This window comes from Phacochoerus africanus, chromosome 4 (assembly GCF_016906955.1).
Source record: "Phacochoerus africanus isolate WHEZ1 chromosome 4, ROS_Pafr_v1, whole genome shotgun sequence".
NCBI classification, from domain to species: Eukaryota; Metazoa; Chordata; class Mammalia; order Artiodactyla; family Suidae; genus Phacochoerus; species Phacochoerus africanus.
The window spans coordinates 74,878,615-74,892,352 of NC_062547.1; the positions used below are offsets into that span (position 1 = coordinate 74,878,615).

Below are 13,738 nucleotides of genomic sequence, written 5' to 3' on the forward strand. Positions count from 1 at the left end.
CTGTGCAGCCTCAGGCGTGCTATACATCCGGGTCCTGGCTCGGCAGAGGGGGCTCGGGCGCGGCGCCCCCCACTTAGTTGGCTCCCGGCGGAGAAATGCGGGACCTCCTGCCCACTTCCCGGAGCTCGTGCATCCCTCACACCCGTAAACGTACTCCTCTCGCTAGTTCTGGCTCCCCATCCACAGTAAACCTTTGGAATCTGCACTAACCGGAAACTCCCCTGCTCAAGAGCTCTCTGTGGCTCCTCAGTGCCGGCGGGTCACAGAGCTCAAAGTTTCTTGTATCAAAAGCAGGAAGAAAGAGGACAAAACTGTGTATTTCAGGGCCCATCCCTTGACATTATAAATATCAGGGCAAGAATTAGCCGAAATTTAAGAGTGCCCCAAATGACCCTGTCATCAAGATAAATGTTTGTGTGATATATGTGAGATATATATATATATATATATTTTTTTTTTTTTTGGCTGTTCCTCAGGGCATGGCAAGTTTTCCAGGCCAGGAGTTGAATCCGCACCGCAGAAGCGACCCAAGCCATAGCAGTGACATTGCCAGATCCTTAACCACTAGGCCACTAGGGAACTCCTGTGCAATATTTTTTAAGAAAAATCAATGCAAAAAAACTCCATGATGAAGAAAATACTAATTTAAGAGAGAATCTAACTCTGCAGTTGCACTCAATACCTCCCTCACCTCACCATAACTCATTTACCTCACCCAAAACCCTGACTCTGCAGGGTTTTGTTTAACTTTTTTTACAATGTTTTATTTTGGGGCACATCAAAGTTCCTGGGCCAGGGATCAAATCCTTAATTCGCTGTGCCACAGCAGGAACTTCAAGCACCAGAATCTTAATCCAGGTCTGACCTTCTCCACACGGTTATAAACTGCATCAGACTATTCCAGCAGATATTCAGTGATAATCTCTCCATATATCAAAAACCTAATATATGCCATACACTGTTTTGAATTAGGAGCGAACATTTTCTGCAAAGATCCAGATAATAAGTATTTTCAGCTCTACAAGCTACAGACAGCATCTGTAGCAACTACTCAACTCGGTGGGCATAGTCATGTACCAATAAAACTTCATTTTAGTCATTCCCATTATGGCACAGTAGAAACAAATCCAACTAGGAACCATGAGGTTTTGGGTTTGATCCCTATCACTCAGTGGGTTAAGGATCCAGTGTTACCGTGAGCTGTGGTGTAGGTTGCAGATGCAGCTCAGATCTGGCGTGGCTATGGAGTAGGCGGTCACCTGTACCTCTGATTGGACCCGTACCATGGGGCCCTCCATATGCCTTGGGTGCAGCTCTAAAAAGCAAAACAAAAAAAAACCCTTCATTTCTAAATACTGAATTTGAATTTTATAGAATTTTTACATATAATGAAATATTATTTGAATTTTGGTTCAGACACTGAAAAGAGAAACACTTTTAGCTCAAGGGCTGTTCAGAACAGTTGTCAGGATAGATTTGGCCCTTCCTTTCTTCCATTCTAATAGGTGTGCAATGGTATCTCATTGGGGTTTGATTTTAATTCCCTAAATCTATGATTAGGATTCTCATTTTTTCATGTGCTTATTAGTCATTTGTATATCTTCTGTGAAAAAATGTTTTTTTCCTCATTTATAATGATTTTTATTTTTTCCATTAAAAACCATAGTTAGATGCCACGAAGTAGGTGGCAATGCCTTAATCATATGCATGTTGTTAGCCTGAGGGCCTCTTCCATCCTCGTCAAGGAGAGTGCTAACTTCTCCTTTCATGCAACACTGAAAAAAATGTTTATTCAATCTTTTACCTATTTTTAAAACAGAGTTTTTTTGTGTTGTTGAGCTGTAAGTTTACTATTAATCTCTCATCAGATATATGATTCCCAACTGTTTTCTCCTATTCCCTAGGTTGTCTAGCTTAATATTAAGATGTTAGGGAGGGAATTCCCGTCATGGCTCAATGGTTAACGAATCTGACTAGGAACCATGAGGTTGTGGGTTTGATCCCTGGCCTTGCTTAGTGGGTTAAGGATCTGGTGTTGCTGTGGCTGTGGTGTAGGCTGGCAAAACAGCTCCGATTAGACCCCTAGCCTGGGAACCTCCACATGCTGCGGGTGTGGCCCTAAAAAAAGACAAAAAAAAAAAATTCATGTGCAGGGGGGCGCCGCCACTGCCAAGATGGCAGTGAGAATCGCTGCCTTCCTGAAAAATGCCTGAGCTGAAGGGTCGGTGCTGGTGTCATCCTTCACCATCTGGGGCCTTGCTATAATTCTGCCTGTACTCAGCCCTTATACCAGCTATGCTGTCATGATCAACCAGGTCACACCCTACAACTACCCAGTGCCCCTCAGAGGTGACGGGAACATGGCCTAAGTGCTCAGCCACCCCCGGGACCCCCAGGGCCCAAGATTGGAGTGGCTGAAGAAACTGTGAGCACCTCCATTGACAGGGTGAGAGAGGCCTCCTCCCCAGTGGCCCCCACTAAAAATGTGAAAACCAATAAATAAATAAATAAAAATAAAAAATAAAATAAAATTCCTATGCAAGAGTTCCCTGATGGCTCGGCTGGTTTAAGATCCAGCATTGTCACTGCTGTGGTGCCAGTCACCGCTATGCCACAGGTTCCATCCCTGCCCAGTAACTTCTGCATGCCATGCACATGGCCAAAAAGGGTGAAAAATGAGCCAGTGTGGAAAATGGCTAGGTTTACTCAACCTGCAATTCCACTTCCCACAGAAATCACCAAAATGCTACTGATGGTAATAATACCAGCTAATACTTACTGTTCAACTTTGTCTTAAGCATTTAACATGTTACCACCTCATCCTCACACCAACCCCATGAAATGTGTACCACTATTGGGTCCAGTTTACAGATGAAAAAATCAGTCTTGAGTGGTTAAGTGACCCACCAAGATCACCTAGGAGAACAAGTACATTGAAATTGCTCCTGAATATTTAGACCCAGGCAATAGCTGAAGTTGCAGCTCAAGTCTGCAGGCCATCTCCTGGCAAGATCAGTCTATTTGTGCTAGTCATGCCTTCAACTGATCGGATGAGGCCCACCCACAGTAGGAATGGGAATCTGTTTTACCTAACAGTCCACTGATTTAAACATCAATTCATCCCAAAACCCTTCACAGAAACATCCAGAGTAACATTTGACCAAATATCTAGGCCTCCAGGGCTCAGCCAAGTGGATACATAAAATTAACCAGCCCACATGATAAGTTATAATTTTGTTTGCAAAGATCTCTCTGGCAGCTGTGAAAAGTGGATATTGGGGAGCTGCAGTGGAAGCAGGAGGCCAGGGAAGAGGCTGGTGCGGTCACCAAGGCAAGTGATGATAGGATCCTGAACCAGGGTGGGGGCCAGAGGGGATGTGGTGAAATGGACTGAGTCAGATTTAAGTGGTACAATTTAATGAGTTTTAATATCATTATGTTCTAATGTCATTTATTTGTGTATTTACTTATTTATTTTTAGGGCCACACCCTCGGCATATGGAAGTTCCTAGGCTAAGGGTCGAATTGGAGTTACAGCTGCCAGCCTATGCCACAGCCAAAGCAATGTGGGATCTGAGCCATGTCAGATCCCACAGCCTACACCACAGCTCACAGCAATGCCAGATCCTTAACCCACTGAGTGAGGCAAGGGATCGAATCTGCATCCTCATGGGTACTAGTCAGATTCGTTTCCATTGCACCACAACAGGAACTCCCACTATGTTCTAATTTTAAAACATTTCTATCAGTCACCCCGAAAAGAAACCCCATCCCCATTAGCAGTCATTAATCATCTCCCTTCTCAGCCTCTGGTAACTACTATCCCATTTTCTATCTCTGTGGATTTGCCTGTTCTGGACATTTCATATAAATTGAATCACGCACTGTGAGGTCTTTTGTGACTGGCTTCTCTCAGTGAATATCCTATGTTCAGGGTTCATCCATGGTGTGGTGCTCTGTGTCAATGCTTTATTCTTTTGTGTGGATGAATAATATTCCACTGTATGGAGTTCCTGTCATGATGCAGCGGAAACGAATCTGACTAGGAACTATGAGGTTGCAGGTTCGATCCCTGGCCTCTCTCACTAGGTCAGGGATCAAGCGTTGCCGTGAGCTGTGGTGTAGGTCGCAGACAAGGCTCAGATCCCACATTGCTGTGACTGTGGCATAGGCTGGCAGCTGTAGCTCAGATTCGACCCCTAGCCTGGGAACCTCCATATGCCCTCAAAAGACAAAAAGACAAAAAAAAAAAATTCCGCTGTATGAATGGCCCACATTTTATTCATCCATTTCAGCTACCACCGTCTCCATCTTGGACCAGAACAACAGCCCCACCGCCATGCCCGCCCTCCATCAACCCAGCCCCCTGACATGGTCTGTCCTTCCCACAGACACCACTAGAGGGCGACAGTGAGCACCTGAGTCAGGTCCCGCCCCTCCTCTGCCCAAAGCCCCCCAGGGCTCCTACCTCCCTCAGGATAAAAACCCAAGTCCTCTCTGTGAGCCACAAGGCCTGCCCATCCCCAGTCCCAGCCCTGCCCTCACCCCCTTCCTCTCTCCTCATTCATTCATTTTCTCTGCTCCAATCACCTCCTAGCTGTTCCATCAAAACACCAGGCAAGGTGCTGCCCCAGGACCTTTGCACAAGCTATTCCTCCCACTCGGAATGCCCTTCCCCTAGATATCCACAATTGCACTCTCCCTGATTCTTTTCCGAACTCTGCTCTGATATCTGTTTATATGTATAAAGTATTTGCTACCATCTGCCCTCAGTCCTCCCTTCCCCTAATCCTATTTTACTTCCCCCAACAGCAGTTCACACTATCTGACATATTATATGCTTTTTAAAAAAAAAAAAAAAAAACTTCTTTATTTACTTACTGCTTCATTCTAGACTCATGGGAAAGGAGGGAGGCTGAAGATCTGGGAACTACCTTTCTCAGAATCCTGCCGATAGGACTGTAGTTTTTTGTTTTTCTATTTAGGGCCGTACTTGCAGCCTATGGAAGTTTCTGGGCTAGGGGTCGTAGGCTGGTTTACAACCACCATCCTGATGTGACTTCACGAACATCCCTTTTGCTTTCAAAATCATCCTGGTTTGCACTTTGGTGAATGGATACATCCACTCAAGCTGGAATCAGGCACTGTGTATGACTCAACAGTCCTACTCCTAGGTATGTACCCAACAGAAATGCTGTTGGGGCATGTGCTAGAATGTTCCATAGCTGCATTAGTCATAATCACCCGAAAGGGGAAACACCCAAGTGCCCACCAACAGTAAAACAGATAAACTGTGCCAGGGCCTCAGAAGGAGAGTAGAGCAGTGAGACTAAGCAAGGTTCAGGCCCCTGCAGCGTGGACAAACCTGCATGTGAATGTTGAGTGCAAGAAGCTGAACTCACTGGAGCCATGCTGCATGACTCAAGGGCTATGAAATTTATTTATTTATTTATTTATTTATTTATTTATTTACTTTTGTCTTTTTTGCCATTTCTTGGGCTGCTGCCGTGGCATATGGAGGTTCCCAGGCTAGGGGTCTAATAGGAGCTGTAGCCACCAGCCTACGCCAGAGCCACAGCAACGCAGGATCCAAGCCGCGTCTGCAACCTACACCACAGCTCGTGGCAACGCCAGATCGTTAACCCACTGAGCAAGGGCAGGGATCGAACCCACAACCTCATGGTTCCTAGTCGGATTCGTCAACCACTGCGCCACAACGGGAACTCCCAAGGGCTATGAAATTTAAAAATAGGCCCCCTATGGAGTTTTCTTGGGGCTCAGTGGGTTAAGGATCTGGCTTGGTCACTGCTGTGGCTCTGGTCCTGCTGTGGTAAGAGCTTGGTCCCTGGCCCAGGAACCTCTGCATGCCATGGGTGTGGCCAAAAAAAAGGGAAAAGAAAAAAAGGCTACCCAAAATCTGTGCTGTTCCATATCTTTGGGCAGTAGTGACTGGAGGAGATACTGGGGGGATTTCTGGGGTTTCTGAGAGCTGCTCATTCTGTATCTTTTATTATTATTATTATTATTTGCTTTTTAAGGCTGCACCAGAGCATATGGAGTTTCCCAGGCTAGGGGTCCAATCGGAGCTACAGCTGCCAGCCTACAGCATAGCCCCAGCAATGCCAGATCTGAGCTGCGTCTGTGACCTACACCATGACTCATGGCAATGCCAGATCTTTAACCCACTGAGTGAAGTCAGGGATCAAACCCTCAACCTCATGGTTCCTAGTAGGATTTGTTTCTGCTGCACCAGGACAGGATCTCCCGTAAGATTTTATACATATCATTTATGCCCTTTCTATAGACTGGTTAAACTTCAATAATAACTGCAGACAAAGAAACCTACAGTTACCAAAGGGGAAAGGGGTGGGGGGGATAAATTAGGAGTTTGGGATTAACAGATACACACTGATATATACAAAATAGACAAACAACAAGGACCTACTGGGAGTTCCCTCGTGGCTCAGTCGGTTAAGGATCTGGCATTGTCACTGCTGCTGTGGTGTGGGTTCCAACCTGGGCCCAGGAACTTTTTTTTTTGTCTTTTCTAGGGCCACACCCATGGCATATGGAGGTTCCCAGGCCAGGGGTCTAATCGGAGCTGTAGCCGCCAGCCTATACCAGAGCCACAGCAACGTGGGATCCAAGCAGCGTCTGCAACCTACGGCACAGCTCACGGCAACGCCGGATCCTTAATCCACCGAGCAAGGCCAGGGATCGAACCCACAACCTCATGGTTCCTAATCGGATTTGTTAACCACTGAGCCAGGGTGGGAACTCCTTGGGCCCAGGAAATTTTGCATGGCGTGGGCATGGCCAAACAAGAAAAAAGAAAAAAAGAACACATTTATATATGTATAAAGAATATATATATATAAAACAACTGAATTACTTTGCTGTACACCTGAAACTAATACATTATAAATCAACTAAACTTCAATTAAAAAAAAACTTCAGGAGTTTCCACTGTGGTGCAGTGGGTTAAGGACCCAGCATTGCCACAGCTGTGGAATAAGTAGGTCACAGCTGAGGCTAGGATTAGATCCCTGGCCTGGGAACTTCTATATGCCACCGATACAGGGTGGGGTGAGGAGTTAAACCACAACTTTGCAAATGTAAAGCGTTCTTATTTATTTTTTTCCTTTTTTGTTTTGTCTTTTTAGGGCTGCACCCTCAGCATATGGAAGTTCCCAGGCTAGGGAGCGAATTGGAGCTATAGCAGCTGGCCTATACCACAGCCATAGCAACACGGGATCTGGCCTACACCACAGCTCACGGCAATGCCAAATCATTAGCCCACTGAACGGAGGCCAAGGATCAAAACCAAGTTTTCATGGATACTAGTCGGGTTTGTTACCATGGAGCCACCACTGGGAACTCCCTAAAATGCTAACATTTATTTATTTATTTTGTCTTTCTGTCTTTTCTAGGGCTGCACTCGTGGCATATGGAAGTTCCCAGGCTAGGGGTCTAATCAGAGCTGTAGCCACCAGCCTACGCCACAGCCACAGCAACAGCAGATCCGGGTCACATCTGCGACCTACACCAAGGCTTGTGGCAACGCCAGGTCCTTAACCCACTGAGTGAGGCCAGGGCTCGAACCTGCAACCTCATGATTCTTAGTTGGATTCATTAACCACTGAGTCACAACGGGAACTCCCCAAAATGCTCTTACTTAGATGATAAACTATAGGGACATCCTTCTCTTAGGGTAGGGAGGTCTCGAACTATGGCCCCCATAACCCCCACTTCCTGTGTTTGTGAACCCTATGAGCTAAGAATGGTTTTTACATTTTTAAAGAGTTGGGGGGGGAGAATCAAAAGAAGATTCTGACTAGCATCCATGAGGATGCAGGTTCGATCTCTGGCTTCTCTCAGTGGGTTAAGGATCTGGCATTTCTGTGGCTGTATTGTAGGCCAGCGGCTGCAGCTCCAATTCAACCCCTAGCTAGTGCAGCCCTAAAAGTACGAAGAAGAAGAAGGAGAAGGAGAAGAATCATAGGGAGTTCCTGTTGTGGTTCAGCGGAAATGAATCCAACTAGTATCCATGAGGATACGTGTTTGATCCCTGGCCTCACTCAGTGGGTTGGCATCCGGTGTTGCCCTGAGCTGTGGTTTAGGTCACAGATGTGGCTCTGATCTTGAGTTGCTGTGGCTGTGGTGTAGGCCAGCAGCTGCAGCTCCAATTCAGCCCCTAGAATGGGAACTTCCACATGCCGTGGGTGCATACATTCGGCCCTAAAAAGCAAAATAAATAAATAAATCATAGTTTATGATACATAAAAATGGTATGAAATTCAAATTTCAGAGCCCGTGAGTAAAGTTTTATTGGAGCACAGCCTTGCCCACTCATGCAGTGTCATCTGTGGTCACTTCTGTGCAGACTGGAGTAGAAAACTTGTGGCCTGAAAAGCCAATGTTTTCTACTTGGCCCTTTTATTTATTTATTTTCTTATTTTCTTTTTCTTTTCTTTCTTTCTTTCTTCTTTCTTTCTTTCTTTCTTTCTTTTTTTTTTTTTTTTTGCTTCTTAGGGCCACACCTGTGGCATATGGAGGTACCCAGGCTAGGGGTCGAATCAGAGCTGTAGCTGCTGGCCTACACGACAGCCACAGCAACACAGGATCCAAGCCGAGTCTTCAGTGTACACCGTAGCTCATGGCAACGCTGGATCCTTAACCAACCGAGCAAGGCCAGGGATCGAACCCGCAACCTAAAGGTTACTAGTGGGATTCGTTTCTGCTGATCTGCAATGGGAACTCTTGTTTGTTTTTGAATGGATACCCAACTGGATCAGCCACCAGGTGACACCCCCCTACTCTTTTTACATTCAGTCTTTACTGTACCTCCCACCTCAGGGTCTTTGTATTTACTGTTTCCTTTCCTTGGGATGGCCTCTTCACTTTTGCTTAGTGGTGCTTTCTCATCTTTTAGGTAAGGGTTAAGGAGTCACTTCCTCCATGCAGTGCTCCAGCATCTCCCAGGGTATACGATAGCCCTCCTAGTTCGATCTTCTTTGCTTAGTCTTTCTCTCTCTCTCTCCTTCCTGGCACAATTTGAAACTTTCAATTTGTGCAAATACTTGATTGACTATTTCCTTCTCCAGGAGGTCAACTCCCCGAGGGCAGGGCTTCTTTTTTTCCTACCACAGGCTCCCAGGAAAATATTTGCTAGACCAATGAGTGGTGAGTCTGAGGGCTATGAGGAATTCCAGGCAAAAAGTTTGAGCCAGGCTGCAAACCGATGGGTGTGTTCACAGGGAAGGGCGTGGCCAGTGGAAAGTCCCTCAGCCTGGAGGTCCCAGGGGGCAGCTAAGAAACAAAGAAATGCAAAACAGTTTGCCTAGGGCTCTAATCAGGTCCCTAAGAGCCCGCTGGGAGCCCTCACGGAAGGCGAATCTGGAACCGACTCACCTTCACTTGCCCTCTAAGAGGCTCAGTTTTTGCCTCTGGGCTCCGAAGAGGCCTGACGAGTTCATCTCCCCTGTTTTACCTCTATGCAGCTCTGTGATCTTAGGAACCAGCCCTGGACCACCCATTCTCACCATGCAACCCCTCTGGACCTTCATAATCCCAGGTGTTCAACCACCCAGAGAAGGCAATCCACCCTTTCCTAAACTATTCCAGAACATTCCAAGCTACAGAGCATTCCTAGGGCATGTAGTGAGACTTCCTAACCTTGAGCTGTTTGCAGTCATCCTGGACCCTGAGACAAAAGGGAAAAATCAACAATTCTGTGAGTTCCCTGGTGGCTCAGCAGGTTAAGGATCTGTTATTGTCACTGCTGTGGCTTGAGTTCGATCCCTGGCCCGGGAACTTATGCATGCCATGGGTGGGTGTGGCAAAAATTTTTAAAAATAAAAATTCTTTTTTTTTGGGGGGGCGGCACAAGAAGTTCCCAGGCTAGGGGTTGAATTGGAGCTGCAGCCGCCAGCCTATTCCATAGCAACATGGAATCCAAGCTGCATCTTCAACATATACTGCAGCCTGTGACAATGCTGGATCCTTAATACACTGAATGAGGCCAGGGATCAAACCTGCATCCTCATGGATACTAGTTGGGTTCATTTCCACTGAGCCATGATAGGAACTCTAAAAAAAAAAAAAAAAAGGAAAATTCTGATCCTGTCTTTATTTAAAGTTTTGATGCTTGGAGTTCCTGTTGTGGTGAAGTGGTTAACCAATCTGACTAGGAGCCATGAGGTTGCGGGTTCGATCCCTGGCCTTGCTCAGTGGGTTAAGGATCCGGTGTTGCTGTGGCTGTGGTGTAGGCTGGCGGCTACAGCTCCGATTCGACCCCTAGCCTGGGAACCTCCATATGCCGAGGGAGCGGCCTCAGAAATGGCAAAAAGCCAAAATAAATAAATAAACTTTAAAGTTTTGATGTTTTGTTCATCATAGACTTTTTGCATTTATTTGCATTTTGAGTGATATTAAAATATTATCACCAGGACTGAGTTTTTTGGAGCTCCTTTAAAATTTGTGCTTGAGGGGAGTGCCTTGCTTTTCTCACCACAGTGGGGGCAAGTGCTAATAAACGCTTCTGGAAGGAATGGTTGCAATATATAAAATCTAGTGGTTTTATCCCACAATGGGGACTGTTTAAGTTTGCTGGGGCAGCCAGAACAAAATGCCATGGAATGTGTGACCCAGGAGTTCTCTTGTGGCACAGCAGGTTAGGGATCTGACGTTGTCACTGCAGTGGCTTGGGTCACTGCTCTGGCACAGGTTGGCTCCTTGGCTCAGGAAATTCCATATGCCTTGGATCCAGCCAAAAAGGAAAAAAAAAATACCATTTCAATCATTTTACATCTACAGTTTAGTACATTAAATACATTCACATTGTTGTACAGCCATTCTCATCATCCATCTCCAGGACTTTTCCATCTTCCCAAACTGAAAGTCCATCCTTGCAAACACTAACACCCATCCCCTTTCCCAGCCTCTGGCCTCACCATTCTAATTTTTGCGTCTTTACTTTTACTCTAGGGACCTCATATAGGTAGAATTATACAGTATTTGTCTTTTTGTGTCCAACTTATTTCACTGAGCACATTGTCTTTTTACCCGTGTTGTCTCAGAATCAGAATCAGAATTTCAGAATTTCCTTCCCCCCCTTTTTTTATTGTCTTTTTGTATTTTTATGGCTGCACCTGTGGCACATGGAGGTTCCCAGGCTTGGGGTGCAGTCGGAGTTGTAGCTGCCGGGCCTATGCCACAGCCACAGCAGAGCCAGATCTGAGCCGTGTCTGCGACCTATACCACAGCTCACAGCAGCGGCAGATCCTTAACCCACTGAGTGAGGCCAGGGATGGAATCTTCGTCCTCATGGGTGCTAGTCAGATTCGTTTCACTGAGCCACGATGGGAACTTCCCTTCATTTATTTTATTATATTATATTATTTTATTTTGTCTTTTGTCTTTTTAGGGATTTACCTGTGGCACATGGAAGTTTCCAGGCTAGGGGTCTAATTGGAGCTGTTGCTGCCGGCCTACGCCAGAGCCATAGCGATGCCAGATCTGAGATGCGTCTGCAACTCGACCTACACCACAGCTCACGGCAACGCCATATCCTTAACCCACTGAGCAAGGCTAGGGATTGAAACTGCAACCTCATGGTTCCTAGTTGGATTCGTTTTTGCTGTGCCACGATGGGGACTCCTTCTTTTTTTTTTTGGTCTTTTTTTGGTCTTTTCTAGGGCCGCACCCGCGCGCGGCGTATGGAGGTTCCCAGCCTAGGGGTCTAATTGGAGCTGCTGCAGCCGCTGACCTACACCAGAGCTATAGCAACGCCAGACCTACTCAACAGCTCACAGTAACGCTGGATCCTTAACCCACTGAGCAAGGCCAGGGATCGAACCTGCAACCTCATGGTTCCTAGTTGGATTCGTTAACCACTGAGCCAGGACAGGAACTCCTTCATTTTTATTAAACTTTTTTTTTTCTTTTTTTGGCCGCCCTGTGCTTATGGAGTTCCTGGGCCAGGGATCAGATCTGAGCCACATTTGTGACCTAAGCCGCTGTGGCAACCCTGGATCCTGAACACACTGTGCCAGGGATGGAACCTACATCCCTGTGGATGATGTGGATCAGCTATGGATCCCATTGTGACACAGAGGGAACTTCAGAATTTCCTTTAAGACTGAAATAATATCCCACTGCATGGGTGGACTACAAAGCCTTTTTGCTTCACTTGGTTCTATAATTAACTATGTGACCTTGGGGAAATCGCTGAACTTTTCTGAGCCTCAGTTTGCTCCTGCATAAATGAGCCCACAAAATGCCCCGGGGGTGTGAGGAATTTTAGGTGAATTAATTGATTTAAACGGTGAGGTTGGGCATCCAATAAGCGCTCACATCAAAAGGCAGAGGCAGGGAGCGTGCAATGGCGGCCTTTGGTCAGCAGGGGTCGCTGCCGCTGCTTCGGTGCTCTCCCCGCGCCGCAGTGGGCGCATGCGCAGCGGAGCCACCTTGCAGAGGTTACTTTTTTTTTCCCTTGTGATACTTCCCCGCCCTTTACTCTCGCCTGCTTTTATTACTGCAGACCCTAAGCCCAGCTGTAGCTACTTTTGCTCTCCGCTAAAGCTCTGCTCCTCCCTCAGGCTTCTGGGTCTGGGTGTGGCGTGGGGAGTGGTCCCCTAACCGTCTAGCCCCACCCCTGCGGCTGTGGGGTAGAACACCTCTGCATGGGTGGGGGGTTACAGTGGGACGGAGATATATCTAAAATCTACTCATTTCACTTAAACTCTCCCCGGCTTCTTTAACACCCAGCTAAATTCTCTCAATAAGCAATCTATTCACTTGAGATCGAATTCAACCCTCTAATGAAAACATTTGCTTTTCATCTCTTAAATGCTACAATTTCCAAGGAAGTGCCCGGGAAGTGCCTCCTACGGAACGCCGCAACAGTGGGGTGATGAGTACTCTTAAACATTTTTAAAATTTAAGATAAAATTTTTACTTAGAGTGGGAAACGATACCCATCTCCAGAAAACGCGCCCCCCGAATGGCGCATGCACTTGCCCTGTAAAATTAACCTGGAAAGGGTCCCGAACCTAGGCGCAGGTGTTTAGAGATCCCGGATTGAGCTTAAGGGGTGACATCTGCTGCCTGCCACCCTGCCTTTCTGAGCCTCCATCAGACAGTAGATAGCTAATGAGCAGCTTCTTCCTGCCTTTGTTTCCCTCTGGGTTAAACACGGAACGGTGCTGGCAATCTTTGATTAAATGAAATCAAGGCTGTGTGTGACAGTGCTTTACAAAGCGAAATGCGCATAGTCTTGGTGGGGAGAGGGGCCTTTTTTTTTTTTTTTTTTTTGTAATGGCCGCACCCAGAGGATCTGGAACTTCCTGGACCAGGAATCAGACAGGAATCAAATCCCAGCCAGAGCTCCGGACCTAAACCACACCTGCCCTGACGGTGGATTCTTAACGAGGCCGCACTGCGCCACAGCGGGAACGCCTAGAGGGGCTTATTTTAAGAGTGCAGACCTGAGCTTGCAAGGCTCTTTACATGTGTACATCATCCCTTCTCCTAGCATAGGGAAAGCACTTCAGTCCCCCTCCTTTTGGCAAAATGAGTTTAAGGAAAGAAGTGGGTTAATTTGTGCTAATATCACTAATTGGTGCAAGAAATACTTATGAGCGCCTACTGTGTACCAGGCATTGAGTTGGGCTCTTTATCAAGGATAAAGATACTGAATTGAAAGCCAACTCATTCCATCCAGTCAGAGATCTGAAAT

At 46.5% G+C, this 13,738-nt stretch overlaps 1 non-coding gene and 1 pseudogene across 1 annotated transcript; one reads left to right on the forward strand and one right to left on the reverse strand.

Annotated features, from left to right (window-relative positions):
* Positions 1-1,654: 1,654 nt before the first annotated feature.
* On the reverse strand, positions 1,655-1,776 carry LOC125126611 (U6atac minor spliceosomal RNA). The gene has a single exon (XR_007134715.1). It is a non-coding gene; the product is annotated as a U6atac minor spliceosomal RNA (small nuclear RNA).
* A 398-nt stretch (positions 1,777-2,174) lies between these two features.
* Positions 2,175-2,429, forward strand: LOC125124395 (NADH dehydrogenase [ubiquinone] 1 alpha subcomplex subunit 3-like; annotated as a pseudogene).
* The last annotated feature ends 11,309 nt before the right edge of the window (positions 2,430-13,738 follow it).